Source organism: Cnephaeus nilssonii (genome assembly GCF_951640355.1).
Source record: "Cnephaeus nilssonii genome assembly, chromosome: 12".
NCBI classification, from domain to species: Eukaryota; Metazoa; Chordata; class Mammalia; order Chiroptera; family Vespertilionidae; genus Cnephaeus; species Cnephaeus nilssonii.
This window is the reverse complement of record NC_137083.1, coordinates 36021243-36035230: the sequence shown is the minus strand read 5'-3', so window position 1 is coordinate 36035230 and position 13988 is coordinate 36021243. Positions and strand designations below refer to the sequence as shown.

General features: G+C 36.3%; 1 pseudogene across 1 annotated transcript; it reads left to right on the top strand.

Annotated features, from left to right (window-relative positions):
* The first annotated feature begins 617 nt into the window (after positions 1-617).
* On the top strand, positions 618-1740 carry LOC307107887 (eukaryotic translation initiation factor 3 subunit H-like; annotated as a pseudogene). Its single transcript has one exon. The product of its transcript is annotated as a eukaryotic translation initiation factor 3 subunit H-like (transcript).
* Positions 1741-13988: the final 12248 nt, after the last annotated feature.

The window sequence follows — 13988 nt, the reverse complement described above, 5'->3', positions numbered from 1 at the left end:
TAGTCTGGATCTCTGCCACTGTGAAATGAGAGAATCAACTTTTTAAAATTATAACTATAGTGGAATTTCTACCAAGGGAAGTATAATCTCTTCCTACCAGATTTCAATGCAGCGATTTTTCTTTTTCTTTCTCAAACTTTCTTTTTTTTCCTATTGTGTAAAAGTAAAATAAATATCATAAACATATAAATGCCTATTTTTATGTTATTCTTATTCATAATCTTAGATATATTGATTATTTTTAGTCACATGGATTATATACGAGTATATATTATATGCAATGAAAGTATTTTGTGTAGCTTAAAAGAATTTAGAGGTCAGACATAATTTAGGATTGAATCTCACCTGTGCCATAAATTAGTTGTATATCTATGGAAAAGTTCTCAATCTCTCTGAAAACATTTTATTCATCTGTAAAATAAAGATAACATTTGCCTCAAAAATTGCTGTGTGGATTAAATGAACTAATGTATAGAAAATGGTAAATAAATTTTAGTTATCCTCTAGCTTATGGACAATGCCTAGGACACAAAAAGTGAAACTTATTGAATGAATTCCAGCTTTAAATATGAAAACCCCAAAATAAGTGTTGGTTCGGTATTGTCCACGACTGTACCATGAAAACCCTGGTCAAGAGAGGCTGTTCTGCTGGAAAGAAGCCATCCCAGAAGGAAGGCACCAGCTCAGCCACACCTTTCCAGCTACACCACCAGCGTGACAGGGCAAGGCAAAGGTAAAGGCGGGTCCGGAGATTCAGACCTGTAGCAAGTAAAGATAGATGGCTTAGTGGTATTAAAGATAATAAAACTTTATCAAGAGAAAGGACAAGGAACTGAGGTAGTCCAAGGACTGTTTTGGGGCCTTGTTGTAGAGGATCGGCTTGAAATTATCAACTGCTTTGCTTCCCCACAGCAGCATACAGAAGATGCTGCTGACTTTGACAATATCAGATGGAATTGATGCAGAGTCTTCATCATGTAAACACTGACCATCTCCACCTGGGCTGGTACCAGTCTACATACCATATGGCTTGCTTGTCATCCAGGCGCTCCTGGATGCTCAGTTCAGTTACCAGCATGCCATTAAAGAATGTGTGGTTCTTATTTATGACCCCATAAAAACTGCCCAAGGGTCTCTCTCACTGAAGGCATACAGATTGACTCCCAAACTGATGGAAGTTTGTAAAGAGAAGGATTTTTCTCCTAAAGCATTAAAAAAGAGAAGAATCCACTTTGAGCATATGTTTGAAGTGCCGATCCTAATTAAAAATTTACATCTGATCAACAGACTAATGTAGGAGCTTGAGAAGTCAGCTGTAGCAGGTAATCGTGAATTGCTCAGTCTTACTAGCAGCAATCATTTGGGAAAGAATCTACAGTTTCTGATGGACAGAGCGGATAAAATGAGGCAAGATATAGTTAAATATCACACATACATGAGGAGCATGAGTAAACGGCAGCAGCAGAAACAGCAGTAGCAGCGGCATTGCCAGCAGAAGCATATGCAGTTGCCAGATTTGAGGAGAACACCCACTTCCTGAGGAGGATCTGTCCAGACTCTTCAAACCATCCAGCCCCCAGCCAGGAAGGATTCTCGGTTCTTTGCCGACCAGGTTAATACTTACTGCCAAACATCAAGGAATTCACTGTGAATGCAACTAAAAGGAGTTTCCAGAAAAGCTTAATATTGATTCTTGCAGTCACATTAGGGCAACTCTTGGAAAGAAATATATTTGCATAATGAAAAGTCTTACTGGCAAATAATATAAAATTTTTAAATAGAAAGGCTGAGTAGCTATTTTTTTTCCTCTCAGAGTTGAATGCCTATGTACTCTTTGATCTAAAAACACTTCATAGAGAGGTAAGCTACTGGATGAAGAAAAACTTAAATTTGCATGTAATCCCTCAAAATTTACAGTACTTAGTACAAACGTAACATAAATATTTGATTTTATAACATATTATTCTTAATTTTAATTCTTACTTGCACTTCAGTGAACTCATATAAATATATAATACTGCATCATATTTAAAAGGCAGTAGATATTTTGAGCTAAAGTTGCTAATATTAAAATTGTTTAGATAATTTATTATAATAAATAAATATTACTACTAATAAATTCATTAATATGATAATAGGAAACATTCAATGAAATACAAATATTTCTGGAATCAGTAATGTGTCTTATATGGAGCACCTTTGGTTATCAAATGACTGTGTTTGATTTCCAAGAAAATGGTGGAAGCTTTAGAAACATATGTGCCTCTTCAGTATTACCTATTAAACATCTATCCTGTTCTTATGAGGCTTTGGCTTATTCCAAGTTATTTCTCTATATAACTAATCTATAATAATAAAAGGGGAATATGCTAATTAGACTGGAGGAAGCCGGGGTGGAGCAAAGCCCAGGTCCCAGGTGCCTGCTGGTGTGGTTGCCGGGGGAAGGAAGGCCTACTCTTGCACAAATTTTCCTGCATTTGTATAATATACAATAAATAATTGAAAAAGATGGGTCTATGTAGTCAGGATGTTGGGAGAATTTTGGTGTGGAAAAGGAAGAGTTAAAAAGCAAAAGGAAAATGAGTTATTAAGGAATGACACCTCAATGCCAGGAATTATAACCTGGCTCTGTTTTGATATTTTGAGAGACACAGTTAAAGATATGCATTGATTTTAATTATTTTGAATAACAGAGTGTGGCACTAAGCCATACTTTGTGGCACTGAGCTCTTGGTGGACTAGGTAGCACTTGGCATTTTGTTCAGGTTGCATGGTTGTTGTAACATGGAAAGGAATCTAATAAGGGTTGGGTTCTGATAACATGTAAAGAGATGAAAGAGATTTTGAGGCTGAGGCTGGTGAATTCTTTGCTTCAGATATCTGAATGTGTGTAAAACAGTCATTCAAAGTAGCATACATTGTTGGTGTAGTATATTAGATGTAGGCGCTCTGAGGCTAAGCAGAACATAATGATTGAATTTTTGGCAACATCTCTAACTTCTGCCTCTATATTTTGTATTCACTTCTAATATTCTTTGGGAGAGTAAAAGCACTTATATTAAAAGTTGAAAATATGATGATGCGGATTGGTATCATTCATCCTTGCTTGGAAATGAAATGTAGGCTCATTTAGGTCGAGATCATGCCTTGTCCATTCCTCGTTTTAGGACAGAACTTAGCATATAGAATAAACTCAGCAATTATTTATTAAATGAATAAAAATACAATTGATAAATATAAATGATCATCCCATATTTTGCTGAAAAATATTTCCTTTCCAGTTATATATATATATATATATATATATATATATATATATATATATCTGGAAAGGAAATGGGCTTCTAGTATATATATATATACTAGAAGCCCATTGCACGAAGTTTCGTGCAAAAGACCTTCCTTCACCTGGCTGCTGGCACCAGTTTTCTGCCAGCACCAGTTTTCCTCTGGCCACCCGCAGATCGGAGCTCCTCCCACTAGTGCGATCAGCCACCCTGAGTTCCTCCAGCGCCGCTGGTGGAGGAACTCTGGGTGGCTGATCACGCTGGTGGGGGGTACTCCGATTGGCGGGTGGCCAGAGGAAAACTGGTGCTGGCCGAAAACTGGTGCCGGCAGCCACGCAATCAGCCACCCCGAGTTCCGCCACCGGCGCCTTCCGCCGGCCCCATGGGTCCTCCCTCAGCGCTGGCCGTTAGGGCCGGCAGGAGGAACGGGGGCAGGACTCACGAGTCCCCGCCCCCTGCCAGCCCAATCGGCCACCCCAAGTCCCGCCCCCAGCCTCCCAACAGCCCAATCCTGGGCATAGCAGAGTGATGGTAATTTGCATATTACCATTTTATTAGGTAGGATATGTATATGTACATACATATATATTGACTATGAGCAAGAGTTCATATATATGTGTATGTATTCGCATGTATGTAATATATAAATATAAAATCATATAAATATGAGTGAAATATCACATAAGTAGCGGTAGTGTAAAATTTGAAGCCATGTATATTTGAATTCAGAGACCACACTCTTAAGCAATGTATATAGGTTTATAAAGATGTCTAAAGAACAAATTAACAACTATGTTTTTACTGCCTTTTAGTAAACTAAGAATAATTCACTTTTAACAAAATGTTTAACTTTTTTTTTCACTTCTTTATGCTGTCACATACATGAAGAGAATAAAGAAAATGATGTGTCTTTCTATTCCATTTACAACATTTTTTTTTATTTTAGTATATTAGTCTAAAGATGGTAGAGTACACCAGTGAATCTGGCTAACTATGAATATGTTTAGGGTAAATTACATTCTTACTTTCTCTTTTTTTTTTAATAAAGCAGGAATCCAATCCCTAGTGTTATTCCATTACCTACTCTATACAAGCAAAAACAAACTTTTATATAGAACACATATGTATCATTATACAAAATATAAAATCACAATGATTTTTCTCTCCACTTCTTTTATTGGTTTGGAGCCATATATCTGACCTCTGGATAACTCTTCATTCTGTGAAACTCTTAGCAGGTTTCTCAGTGCTTAGTTTGGACATCCTCCAGAGTTCTGTCTTCTTCTGGACTCTACTCAACCTGGCAGCCTTCTAAGTCACCTGATAAATTACTTGGAGCAGTATTCTCAAATGTCATATATGCTGCTTCCAAAATTCAAACAGACTCACCAAATTGTGTATCTCTTTCTTAGAGGTAGCAAGTGCAAGGTACAACCTGTCCTTTATCTTAAAAGGAATATCTAAAAAATAAACATACCACTGGATTCCTAAGACTCTCTTTGATGATCTGGCCCATGAATCTTTGCAGGTTCATCTTCCATCCTCTAGCTCAAATGTTTCCAACTGGGCCATCCGGAGTACTTGTGCTTTATGCTCACCAGTTTCAAACAGCATGTCATGTTCTTTTTCTCTATAGAATTACAGTGAAATTCTGCAGAATCAGGATGAGCAAGCATCCTATGTATTATATTATGACAGACTGAGAGCAAACAATTTAACATAGCATTGGACCATGCCTGTGAGTATTTGCTGCCCCTCCTATGTAAAGGTGGGTTGAGTTTTAAAATGACCTTTACTGATGGGGATTGAACAAAATATATTTGCCAGATCAATAGATACATACTAAATAAATACATATATGTTGTGTTGGTGTGTTCAGGAAAAATTAATACACCCACATTGCAGCTGCAATCAGAGATATTTAATCAAGTCTATGGTATTCTATTGTCATTCATATAGTTTTTAGAAGAGTCATTCAAATTGCAAGAGAATTAAATGGGAATATCATGGGAACCATCACACGGATATCCTTGAATCATTGAGGATGGCACTAATCTCTACAATTCCACCCAGAAAATGGTGTTGCTCCTTAAATTTCGGGGGTGAGATATACCAGGAGCTTTCACTTGGTTCTTTTTTTTTTTTTTAATCTTTTTTTTTTTATTAAGGTATTATATGTGTACATATCTTACCATTGCCCCACCCCCACCCCACTCCCATTCACTTGGTTCTTATGCTACCATAATGGCTCTTTCTACACCGGTCATTTAACCAATCAATATAAGGGTTTTTCCAGCAGCAAATGTACCTACCACAATTAGGCTCTTGGTAATCAAGGAAATCATAGAGGGGTCTTTAGATTTGTTGCCCTGGACTCTTTTATTACACTGTTCACGTTAACCCACAGTCTCGTGGGGAGCTATGTGTGCTTTCAATTCTCTGGTATCAGTGTCATTTTATCTTGAAGCACTGAAAAGGTTTGGATATTCCCTTTTCTTTCTTGTAAAGTTATTCTGGTAAATGTCTCGATGTCCTCTTGGGAAAATATTGATGCGGTATTTGATTCTCTCTGTTTGCAAACCTCTGAGAAACGTGTCACTAAGCCCAGCCCCTACACCCAAAGGGAAGGAAGTCAAGATCTACCTCTTGAATGGAGAAGTGTCAATTAATCTGTGGAAAGATTTCAACGATAGCGGAAAGAACGTGTTAACCACAGAATTTTATTTCGTTTCTGGAAATATCCCAAAGACACTCTTTAATGCATTTGTCCTATTTGCTACTTTATTTCTCTTAGACTTGGTGGGAATAACAAAAACAAAGTGAATTCCTTGCTCTGATTATCCTTAACTTTTATGGCTGGATATTGCACCTTTTCTATGTTTAGGACAGATTATTTCTAGCCAAATCACTAAGTTATTTCAAATGGAAAATATGTCCTTAGGAAATCAAGATTGAGATAGAAAGCTAAATGATAAGTACTTTTTTGTAAATAGGGTAGATAACCTGCAAAATTACTTTGAGTTAACTAATATTTCTGATACTTAATTTCCTATTTGTGAAATGAAGTGGTCAAACAGGATGACTTCTAAGTCCTGCCAAACTTGAACATTTTATAATTATATTAGTTTTATTTTCCTTACAAATCTCTACCTTCCTTTTCATGGAACTATGCTGGCCTAAGCAGTTTCAACAAAGCATCATTCAAGGGTCCTCAAACGTTTTAAACAGGGTGCCAGTTCACTGTCCCTCAGACCGTTGGAGGGCCAGACTATAGTTTAAAAAAAACTATGAACAAATTTCTATGCACACTGCACATATCTTATTTTGAAGTAAAAAAACAAAACGGCAAAAATACCCACATGTGGCCCGCAGGCCGTAGTTTGAGGATGCCTGAATCCTACTGCTTTTCACTTAGTATCTTCACTATGTTCATGGCTGCACATGAAATTTGACAGATAACGTAAAAATATTTTGCCACTCTTCATTAAAAAGAAACTTCTTTCAAGGTTAATAATTAAAAGGAAAGGATTGCTGTTTTTATCTTAATTGTTGTTGAAGACTTAACTCGGAACTGGCCATTTAAGTTCCTGTATTTGGAGACACTTTAGGTATGTCTTTAGGGAGTATATGTATTAGAAGCTTATGTATATTTTGATCTGATAAAGCTGGCAGGATATTACTATATTCAGGAAAGCTTACTTGTTCTCCAAGGCTAAGTCAGATAGACGTTCAAATGCAACCATCCAGGATTCATCATGATTTTTCCCGTTCCTTCATATCTTCTCTCCACACAGCCCTCTCTGATCACTTTCCTTTGCTATCAACACCTGATCTGAGTTGACATGCTCTCAGTCCCTCTTACCTTGTGTTGAATGGAACAGCATCATCCTAACTGCAAACATGGCTCTAGTTATGGAATAAAAAAGCCCATTCTCCAATAAAAACTCAGCCTTAAAATATTTGCATCCTTAAGACACATGATGAGGTTTTGCCTATCTGAAGTATTAACTAAGGGGTGTAAGTGTATGTTTTCAAAAGCGGAGACCTGACAATGACACAAGGGCTTTTGATCATGGGACAAGATAGAGGACGACTCTAGAAGAGAAGAATTTCACAAGAACGGGAGGCCAGGGAATCTAAATAAAACTTCCAGCTACTTCAGATTTTTGCCTGGGAGGAGCCTTGGGAGCTTTCCTCTTGCAAGGGTTCCTTGCTGGGTGTCCACAGTTTCACTGAGCTGTGCTGTTGGGCGTGGTGCCAGGCTTTATTACAGGCACTTGACCATGACACAGTGAAAACCAAGACTATAAGATTGGAAAGACAAACAGTTTTATTTCTGTTTAACAGATGATATAACTGAGGCCCAGAGGGCTCACTCACATGGACATGGTCATGACAGAAACGCACCAAGAATGCAGGTCTCCTCCTTGTTCTTTCTAGACCATGAATACCATTCAGACTTGAGGTGTATTATTTTCATAAAGCATGTCATGTTTCCTTTCATCCTGTACCTATTTTTTTTTTCACCTCCCTTATTGCAATGCTGTTCTCTCATTTTCCTTGTCTTTCCCTCTATTTTCCAGGCACCTTTTGCATCTTGGCTTTGATATGGTATATGTTGCCCCACCATCTTAAATAAACTCAGTCAGAGATTTCCAGGCTAATCTCTGCCGTAAGCATGCAGGCCTAGGGGTCAGGGAGGCAGGAGGCACGCCAGCACATTGCATAAGTGCCTTGGTCATGTAATCAGATACTGTGACACGGGACAAAGTAGCAAGGGGAGCCAAAGAAGTAAAACAGAGTGAAAGAGAAAAGGAGAAAACCACAGAATTACTAGCACAATCCACTAGAAGCAGAGCAGGCTGTTGGGTTCTGCAGCTATACTGTTTACTGTTTTATAAGCACAGGAAAGACGTTTAAATAAAATCCAGAATCTAATTATGTGAAAATGTGTCAGGCCATTCGATCCATGATCAAAGACAAGAAATAGACATTTCCTTTGCAGCTCAGGACTTGTGCTCTCCCTGGGCAGAGCTGGGCTATCCAAGGCTGCAGTGAAGGCCTGGTTAGCTCACTGATATTGTTTGCAGCTCGTTTTTTTCTCTGAAATGTGTTGCAGGTTTTGTTCTAAGGGATTCCAGGACAATCAGGAAGTGTCCTAGAATATGCTTTTATGTAATCTTGTTTTAAGCAAGCAATCTTGTTTACATTTTTAAGACAATTGAAAAGGAAAGGGGTTTTACTTCACATAGCATTTTCTCATTCCAGGCACCATCATTTCTGCTCACCTCAAACAATTGCTTCATAGTATTTGTTTAAATATTTGGCCAACAAATAGGTAACCAGTACATTCTAGTTTTAAATACAGCGAAGGTTAGAAAATGATTGTGGTAAGGGATGCTTGAGGAAGGCACAAATGTCTACCTATCCCTTGTAAAAGAACTTCAAGATGATATTTTTTCAAATCATGTTATTTAACCCCAGCTGTTAGAGTCCTTATTGTCACCAGTTAGCTATACCCAAGATTTTAAAAATAGCTTTTATATTACAAAAAGAAACATTCTTGGAGTGGGTGTATGAGACTCATCTAGATATGGGAGAATTTAGGATATGAGCTCATTCTGTGTATTTACAGCTCAATTCCTCTAAGGAGGAAATTTAATCCCTTTTCATTTATAGGATCTCCCAGGTGGAAAACAATTGTTCTTAAGTCATTCCATTTGTGTTTTTTTTTCAATCAAAATTCTTCGGCTTGAAACAGGTTTTCTTTTAAGCTGTATAGTTGGTAGAATGATTTGGAGAAGGTACAAGAGGGAAAATTTGACATGCTATCTCTTGTAATTTCTTAATGAATCTTCAGTTGTGTGATGAACTCCCCCAAAGGCTATTTTTTATTGCCTAATAGTGACACTTAATGAAGATCAACTATTGCATTAAAAAATTAAGAAATTCAATGTTATTACTTAGTATATTAAAAGAATGATAGAAAAAAATAGTTAAACTAAATTCATTATGATAACTTAGTCCTCATTCATTTAGGCTTTGCCTTTATTAGATTCTTACACTTTTTTTTCTTTTTTTGAGGGGAGGGGATTGGAGGAGTATTTTTTGATGTTCTAAATACCTAATATTATAGTACATTTTGACCACTATTCCTAGATATTATGACAGTAAATATCTACAGAGCCTAAACACACACACACACACACACACACACACACACACACACAACAAACAAACAAACAACAAACAAAAAAATCTCTGATTCTGATATCAGGCCTTTTGTTCAATTCAATTTCAATTTTCTATAGTGATGAGTTCACTGCAGAATTCATATAACCCACAAGCCACGATTCTGATACCTCTGGTTCATAGTTGAGAAAAGGTGGTCTATGATCTTAAAAAAAACAAAAAACAAAGCATTAGTTGAGGCAGTTGAGTATTAGGAAATCATCCTAGTGACAGTGTTTGGGAAATAAAGATTCATGGGTGATCCATCAAAAATGAAATTTATTCACTGGCCATGGTGGACTGTAGTTGCAAAGATAAAAAGAGTAACTGGATACCATGATAAGGAAGATGCTACGATGAAACTACGTATGAACACTTGATCAGGAGCCACTCTAGCAGCAATGGTAAAGAATAAGGCCTGGCTGAAAAATGGGATGCCTTCCCCATCTCCTACATTATCTGCACTGTAGTGTTCATTACATGAGAGCCTAAAGGATGGTTAATGTGTTGTCTGACTACTAAACACCTGTAAGGTGGAATATAGTAGCGAGGGTAGAAATAGTGTGAGGGTAGGTATAAACTGTATACTGAAGGAACATGAGCCCTACATTTCTTGCAGACAAACTCAGTGTAGTGTAAAGACCAGGAGTTTGTAATGGAGTCTCCTCTAATAGTTATGGAACCTTGAGGAATGCATTTAACTTTTCTCATCTGCCACATATCGGACTTGAGTTAGCACTATTAACCCTTTGCACTCGCTTGCTTTTTTCTCGATTCCTTTATTCTAATGCTAACTGTGTCGAGTCACACTCGACATCCGAGTGCAAAAGGTTAATTTGCATTCACTTCAAATAAGTTTCTTTATGTATATGTGTTAGCCAGTCTGGTTTTCATAGTCATAAGCCAGAAGAATTTTTAGTTCCTTTACAAGTTTTTCATGCTGACTCTTAAGTGGTAACAGGTCTGATTAAAATATTTTCCTCAATATTATTGTCCATTGGTCATGGGTCTAGATGAGGATCGGGATTCAATAAAAGTATTGATTGATAGTTGATTATTTCATTAAAGTATTGCTAAATACATGTGATAAAAAAATCTAGGCACAGTGATGACTGCAAAACTATAATCACTTCCTTCCAGGGACTCATAATTTAGTGGGTAAGGATAATTAATAATACAAGGCAGCATTTGTTAATTTTCAAATGAGTGTTACTGACAGTAAATTTCTCCAGGTGTTTATAAGAATAAACAATCTCTCTGAATAGAGCGGCCCATAAATTCTCTGTGCTCCTGACACTAATTTGTCCACTTTTCATAAGAAACTAAATGCTCAACTAAATGAGCATTCTTCTCCAAGATGAATTAGCTGGTGTTTATGTTGACTTTTGTCTTGATTATCGCCATAAGCAACATATCTTTTATTTCTGTTTTGTACATGGCTGGGAGCAGCAGCAAACATAAGTGGAGACACTAGTAGTAGTTTCTGAACATATTTCATTTATGCTTTAAAAACAAATGTTTTTCAGGCCACAATGCAAAATTATTAGAAGTGTCTGTAATATGACTGTAATTGTGAAAAAAACTTTCTTAAAAAGGAAACTCCTAAGATATAAGAAAAATAGAAAAGCATTAATCCCACTCATAAAATAAATTAGTAAAGATTAATCTAGGACCTGAGTTCTTGGTAGAGGGAAAAAAAAGAGGTTGCTTTGATAACATATCTTGATTCAATCTCTTACATTGCAATTGCATAAAAACATTTTAAAATTTTATTAAGCCTTCAAAATAGTTGACCTAACTACCCTGTCCTGAGGGAAACTGTGATTAAAAAAAAAAAAGCATAGGTGGCATGCTGACCGTTTAGTGGTTATTCAAAGGCTTGCAAAAGAAATATTGTGAATTTATAGAATTATCAATGGAAAGTAAGATGATACCAACAATTTTCACTAATTCTCTGAAACTATTCAAAGGCATTCACTGTGATACATCACATAATGTAGGAATGTAAAAAAAAATATTTTCTGGTTCTTATGTACCCTATCCAAATGCTTTGTATGGGTCTTAGATGATGTCTAAGTGTTGCTCAGAAATTTAAGATAGATAGGACTATTATGGAGACTGTCCTCAAGATATGTAAGCTCTTTACAGGTCAGAATGCAGCACAGGTTACTCATTTTCTATAGTTTCTTCCTGTGAAGGTGGAAGTGAAATTCTCATCATGGGCAAAAATAGTAAAGGGATCTGGAAATCCTATCTAGTTATTTAATTTAAAAAGATCTTCCAAAATGGAGAAGGGAAACTGGGTGTGGGAAGGGAGGAAAGGAAGATGGAGAGTCACTGGTTATACACATCTTTTGTTGTTAGTGCCTCGTTGGTGCTTACAGGAGTGTGTGAAGATTAGCTGATGTCTTTTAATAAAGCTGGTTTTCTAATTGGCCCAGAGCTGACATGGCTCAAACATGTGAGATTGGGTGGCTTTTGTCCTCAGAGTATTACCAGACCTTCCTTTGTCACCTGGGTAGTATATCAATCTCTCAATTGTCTATTCTAGTGCCCAGAAGTTTCTTCACATACTTTATTGGAATAATTTGTCCCATTAATTTCCATAGAAAGCCTTCGATGTGACAGGCACTATACTCAACAAGGATAAATTCACTAAGTTGTGACTGGCAAATAACTGAGACAACCCTCCAAGGAAATTTATATTATAATGTGACAAAGCCCCTATTTGACATGAAGGCAATGCACTAGAGTTCTCATTTGAAGTATCATTAAGAAAAATAGAAATGACAATTTTAGACTCAGTGATTTATATTATCTCTTTGATCCTACAGATTTCTCCATATAACTAGCATATTATAGTGAGATAAACATAATCAGTTTCTTCTGCCTTGGTATGCATGCAAAGCAAACATAAAATTTTATGGACTTTTTTTCTCTAATGATTTCCACCCTTGATCTTTTCTATTCTAATCTAATCTCTGATTTAGCTTCCAACATCCAATATTTACACATCCATCCATATTTCAGGTGGGCTCCATATTTCCCTTCCTAGTCATCAAGGCCTTTTGGACTGAATATCTCAAAGTGTCTTGCTGTCCACATGGCAAATTGTTGATAAACATTGAAGCTGAGGAATGGTCATATGTATCTTTATTTTCAGTTTTAAAAAGTCCAAAATACAAAGTTAAAAGATAAAAAACCATAATAAAAGTCATATTCAGATATTGTGTCTGTGAACAAGATGAGTTCAAAGTTGACATTTTATAGGAGAGAGAAGTTTATAGGAAGATTTACAGATCTAATTGCTTCCTCTGCCCATTAAAAAACACACAAATATACCCATTAAAAAGCATAAGTATTTTCTGCTTTATGAATTTTGTATGCAATGGAAGTCCTGATATAAAAGACTGTCAGGCTCCTACGGTTTCTAAGTTTCCCTGATGGAGTGATGTCATGTAAATCCTGAACAAGAGTTAGGCCTTAAAATTGTAACTGCTGGACTCACCCACTTCTATGTTGTGGTCATTGTTGTTAATTGAATTTTCAAATTCCATAGGCCTGTTTCTTTTTTAACACACCACTAAGATTAGGGACCAGATGTTTCCTTTAGATCAGGTTAGAGCTTCTTAGTTGCTTCCCCTTTTGCTTTTATAATACATATAAACTAATATCTCTGTACAGTTGTTTGAGGGACATTACAGTCTAGAGTCCTTGAACTGGAAGCTTGGCATGTCTCAGGGACAAGGAAGGAAACTCTAAGTGAAAAATGGAAAAAAAACAAAAAGTAAGCTAACATAGTGTATAGATATACCGGATGAGGCTAAGAAAAAAAATAACATTCTCCAACTTCTTTAACTGTGATCTTAATGTAGACAGAAAAAAATGTATTGTAGGGAAATGTTCCAATTTACATTGTTGGTTTACTTCAATATTCAGGTAAACTTTTAATAATTGTCTTTTAGATATGACTATTTCAATGGCTTAATATTCTCATTGTATCATTAAATATTCTATTATAGACCATTTAATGGGGGAAAAACTGCTAACAATGTTATTCACTATGTTTCTTTTGATATAACTTTTGCTTCATATGACCAAATAGAAAATATGCACCATCAAAAGGCATTCAGGATTGTACTGGCTACTATAAAATCAAGTTAGTCAGGCCCTATTAATTTATCATATTTTTGCTGCATTTTAAAAATGATATAATTAAAGTTTAGAGAGGTTAAGTGGCCAAGCATCATGCATCTAATAAGGAGGAGAATCAGCACTCCCACTTACAAGCACTCCCTGATCTCCTGACTCACAATTGTTTAAGTGTTAAGTGCTACCTAATTGAAAAGCACATTATTTTCTTTGACAATAGAAGAAAAACATCATTAAAAATATATTCTGGTTTTTCTTTCAGCTTTTCAGAAGTCTTCTATACAAGATTGAAATGACTCTCAACCAGGCTGTCATTTA